Here is a 6,000-nt window from a genome sequence, read left to right on the forward strand (position 1 = left end):
AGGGCAGTCCTTCAGCACGTGATCACTGGCCCCACACTTGAAGCATTTTCCTGAGCTCCATAAACCATATGACGATGGTTGCATTTCGGGCACGCTGGGTACTCACCGGGCTTCCGAGGAGCCTTCTTTTGCGGAATATGACCTTTTCCTTTCAGCAGTCCTTGAAACGGCATCTTTCCCTGCTGCTGCTAGAAAGGCCTCTTAAACTGCTGCTGGGAATGGTGCTGCTGGGGCACCTGATAGGGCCTCTTGCCCTGCCATGTCATTTTCAATGTCTCTCTCGTCCTGCTCTGCCGCCATAGCTCTCGACACGACAATAGCATAAGTGGATAGGACCAGAAACTCTAACATCATGACGCAAAATCGGCCGTAATACATCGAGGAAGTGCCTCAACTTTTCCCTGGCATCATTAACAATTAGGGGCATAAAGTGACACTTTCTCTCAAATTTCCCCACAAATTCGGCTACACTACTGTCCTTCCTGTCGCAAAATCATAAACTCCCTGGTTAGCCGAGAGCATAATTCCTCAGTAAAGTACTTGGAGTAGAACACTTCATTGAAATCCTACCAAGTAAGGGTCTGCAAATTCGCTGACACAGACGCGCTCTCCCACCACAGTCTGGCGTCCCCTGTCAACAGAAAGGTGACACATCTGACTATGTCTGCATCCTGCAGCTCCATAAATGTTAATAACACCTCGATGGACTTAAACCATCCCTCAGATATCATCGGGTCAGTATCCTCGAGAACTCCTTTAGGTCCATCCTCCTGCACCTCTCATACACTGCCTCTGGCCTGGGCCTCGCCCCCGTCTCTACTCCAGCGTTGTTCCCCGCAACTGAGCGAAGAATTGTGTCATCCTTGCAAGCATCTGTGCCTGCATATCTTGCGGTGGGCGAGGAAGAATGGCCCTCTCTTCATCTTGAGCCTCTCGATCCTCTTCACCTACTTCACGTGCAATCATACGTCTAGAAGGCATACCGTTCCAACATTTACCCAACACGTAAACAAACATGCAAGAACATAATATCCATAACATAAGATGCACGTAAATTGAATTTAAACATCTACATGCTAAAATCATGACTTTGATGCTTACTACATGAAATAATTTTAAAACTTTAAAACTTACAGACTTGAGGCGTGACTTCGTGAGCTTCTCACAATTGGCAGTAGGAATAACCCTTTACAAGAACACCGCTCTGATATCAACTGTAACGTACCATAATTTTGAATATACTTAAAATTTGCGGAAAATAAAATTTTTTCTTAAGTAAGAAATTATCATTCAAAATGCCAAATAATAAAAATGCTTGAACAAATATTTGAAATTGTAAAAAACTTGCAACAAGTACTTGTTTAAATCATCATAAAGTAAATTCCTTAAAAATCAGAGTAAATGAAACAACACGAATAAAAGTCCTTAAAACTAAGGTGGTCCTCGGGTTAGTCCACTGCGCAGTTTGAGCCAGCTCACTGAACACCACCTCTCGTCTCCTCGTACTCGTCCTCACCTGCATCGATCAAGTCTAGTTAGTCTAAAGACTCAACATGTATAAACTAGTAATATCAAGTAACGTATAATAAAACCACTTGCATTTTAAAGTAGCGCATACGTAACTTAACTTTGAACATAGTTACATAAGCATAGACGTGCCATCATTTTATAAACATTTTCGTAAATGTACTTGTATCATACATACTTAAACATGCATAGTCATCATCATTTCGCGTAGAGATATGTTTCAAAGAAAGTGACTCATACATAATGCGCCTGATCAGACTAAACCATAGTACTGGGATGGCAGGGATGTCCACTACCACATACATAAGATCCCCGGTCATATTTTTACCAGATAATTTGGTCCCTGGTCATACTTTACCGCTTTTCCAATCTTGATCAAAACCTGGTTATACTTTATCGGGGTGGAGAGGTCCCCGGACACATTCTCCGGCTTCCAAACCTGTTCATAATTGGTCACAAGACAATTCAAATGCCTCAAAAACATAAAACATTTTCTTCACACGTAGAAAATACTAATACATTATGCATGTTTGCCCAAGACAAAATTTTTTTTGTTTTTATTCTTTCTAGAAGGCTTCGCACTTGGGCGGTAAAATCTTACCGCTCAGTGCGCCCCGTCCAGAAGGTCTGGCACTCGAGCAGTAAGATCTCATGCCCGAGCGCCGTCTTGCGCGAAAAATGTTGAAAACAAACATAGTTGAGCAATCACACGAGAATGATCACAAATCACTCATATCTTGTCTAAAAATTACGAATTTACTGTCAAATCAAAGATATTAAAAATTACTAAATTTTATATGTCGAATGTTTTTCCAGAAAACGACCGAAAATTTGCAGGATTCCAAATTACAGCAGATTCGGTTTTTGAGATCTAAAAATCTTTTAAACATCATAGTTTGAGCAGTCACGCGAAAATGATTATAACTCACTCATTTCTTGTCCAAAAATCACACATTTACTGTCAAATCAAATATATCGAAAATTACTACGTTTTATATTTTGAAACATTTTCTAGAAAGTTGACCAGAAATTCACAGTACTCGAAATGACAGCAGACTCGATTTTGAGATCCAAAATTTTGATCCATAATCGTTTCAAAACATTTTTGCTCAAAATTTTGCACAACATACATGTATTTTGCATAAAATACGCATCAAAATACTTCCTACGACAAGATCAATGCGAAAATAAAAGAATATACATGCCTTTGCGTCTAAACGCTCGAAGACGACGAATACCGATGCGGTGGATTACCGAAGATGATCGGGGAACGCTTGCTACACTATTCATGCTCGAAAAACCAACGTAAATCTTCAGAAATTCGAAAGGGGGAAGGGGCGGCTGCTGGTTCTCTCCTCCAAAACTAACGTGTAGGTATGTGTGTAGATTTGTGTGTGTTATTAACGTGTATGTGTGTGTAGATTAAAGAGTTAATTATAAGTTAATTAGTTAAGTAAAAAAATACAAATAACTAATTAACATGCTAATTAAAATACTAACCCCCACTAATTTACTAGTACTCCTTATTTCAGTAAAATACACATGTGCAAAGTTTTCAAGCATTTAAAATCTCCAAATTTTTAAATTTGTATTTGAAAAGCTTAAAATCTCAAAATCACCTTATAAATTAATAGACTTTAAAATGCTTAAAATTCCAAAAAAAATTACTTAAAATAACAATTTTCTTGACTTGAAATAAAATAACACATTTCAAGAATCGCCTAAATCGTCACCGTTCTCTTTTCTCGATACCGCATCGAATGTTCACCTGAAACATGAAACTCAAGAAAACATTTTAACGTGCATCACAATAAACATGTAACAATTTAAAATAATGCGAATCGTAAATCATGCATGGTTAAAAATCATTTTAAAAATTAAATAAATAATTCTAACCATTTAATCAGTGCAAAAGTTTACGAGTACTGATTTTGGGCTCTACATCAATTTTTTTAAACATTTATATTAAAAACTGAATTTACGTACAGCTTGCAGCGACCGTAGGAAAAATGACATGTCTCCTTGCTCAAATGTCCAAATGATGAACCGCTTTATGCATTGCATACTAGAATCATAGAGGTTTACAGAGGTATAAAATTTTCAATCTATTTATGCTAGAGAAAAAGCAGTTTATTCATTGAAGCCAGAGCATATGTACTGCGGCATAAAATGAGCCATGGAGAAAATTTGTTAGTTATCCCTTATCTTTTATAATATTCAAAATTTCAGAAATATATGGGGAGAACTCATTATAATTTTAATGGAGAAATTATTTTTAAATATTGAGGCGGAGAAAATTTTGTGCTTAATTTTTTTTTGAAAATATGATTTTTTGATTCATACAAAAAGGGAGAGAAATATATTAGTTGAATCGATTGTTTATATAAGTTTCGGGATCATCAAAAAGGGGGAGATTGTTGGAACATTTCATGTTCACAATCTTGATTTTGATGTTAACAAAACTTGTTGTTATGTTTCTAACATATTTACTCAAGTGTGAAGTTATTAAACCAAGAAGCAAACTGAAACTGAATTCTGCACAATCTGAATTTCTGACAAGCTTAGGTATTTTGATGATATCTCTCAACTGGATGATTCAAATGCCAATCCGCAAACTTGACTGCATAGAAAACTCAATTTCAAACAAGTCGTATTTCACATCAGTTGCGCAAATTCGGATGTTATCAAGGTTTAACTGATCGCTGAATTACCGAACGGATTGCACAAAAATAACAATCAGTTGGGTTTTAGCAGTTGCAGAATTTTGGTTATATATCTCAGCTCGGTTATTAGAATGAAACAATTCAGTATGCGTTAGAAAGATAAGACGATGTTCTACAAATCATCTTCAAAAGCTAAAGTCTGAATCGAAGCTTAAGATGCTGATAAATGACGATGAAACTACTGGTTCTGTACAAATTGAATTCAGTTGACCAACTGAACTGAACCGAACCAGCTGCTGCAGACCAACTGAAATGAATTGAACCAGCAGCTGACCAACTGAACTGAACCAACAGCTGACCAACTGAACTGAACCAGCTGCTGACCAACTGAAATTGAACCAGTTGAACTGAACCAGACCAGCTGAAACTGAACCGAATTAGTTGAACTGAACCAGACCAGTTGAACTGAACCAAACCAGCTGAACAGAACTAGTCCAATAGAACTGAACCAGTTGACCATATTTGACCACTCGGGAAAATGTCCAGTAAGGCGAATTTGACCGTTGCAATCTCAGAAATAATACAGAAACTTTCCAAACGGTAATATTCTTGTGTCTAATGTATATATAATTGTTGGAGCCTATAAATACAACATATTTTAGATCAAACAAGAACTTTTGAAGAGGATTCAAAGCATGGGCAGTTTGCATGAAGAAATCAGCTAGTTGATAGCACAAGCCCTTGTGTGAGGATACATTTGAGATGTACACTGTAAATGATAAATTATTCACACACAATCACTCAAACATATACAAGAGAGTTGGACTTCAAATATTAGTTGAGTGAATCTTTACACAAAGACGTAAAACATTGTGTTTGTAGTCTTTGCATATGAGACATTAAACAATATGCTGATTGTGAGGTGCTTCTTATTATCTTGAGTGCTAGGAGTTCTAGTTGGGTGCTGCTCTTCCGGATCGGGTATGTACATGTAGTTGTATAAATCAAACTCTTCTAGTGAATCCTTCCCAAGGTGGAAGAAGGGGTGACGAAGGATCATTTGAATTCTCCGAACATCCATAAACAAATTCGTGTCTGTTTCTTTATTGCATTTACTTATCATTTTCATAGTTTTAAAGATGCATTTGTAACGCCCCGAAAATTTAAAGGTCCACGCGAACCACATGCATTTAAATTATTAAGTTCTCCTGTATTTTAAGTAAATATTTTAATTGCATAAATTAATTATGTTGTGCATATTGACTTGTTTAAAATATATTTTTACATGATTGCATTAAAAATATATTTTTTAAAGGTTATTCGAGTTGCGATCGAGGAACGGAGATCGAGGGCTGAAAAATAGAAAAATGTTTTTATTGGTTAATTGTTTTTAATTATTTAAATTAAGGGCGATGCTTTTTATTACTTTTGAAAATATGGAGTTTTTAGGCGATTTTATACGCCGGGACGTAAATTTTATCGGTGTTGGTTTTTCATCAAAAACACGAACTTTTTGACAACCCGGCTAGTAAATTCACAAACTTATTTTAGTAAAACTATTTTTAATATTTTAATTAAATCCTAATTAAGACTAATGGGCCTAAACTTATGCTTAATGGGCTTAAGCTTAATTAAGAAGATAATTAACTATTTAATATGTTAAACACTCCTATAACCCTACAATTCTTCTCGCCACTTTTCTGAAATCTATACCTAGATTACACGGCACACACATGCTTAGAAATTGAGGCAAACTTTCGAGAATTGCAAGGGAAATTCTTAGCCAAGGTTCATTGCTCCGTTCTTCGTC

The sequence above is a fragment of the Primulina tabacum genome, chromosome 7, assembly GCF_025594145.1.
Source record: "Primulina tabacum isolate GXHZ01 chromosome 7, ASM2559414v2, whole genome shotgun sequence".
In the NCBI taxonomy this organism is placed as follows: domain Eukaryota; kingdom Viridiplantae; phylum Streptophyta; class Magnoliopsida; order Lamiales; family Gesneriaceae; genus Primulina; species Primulina tabacum.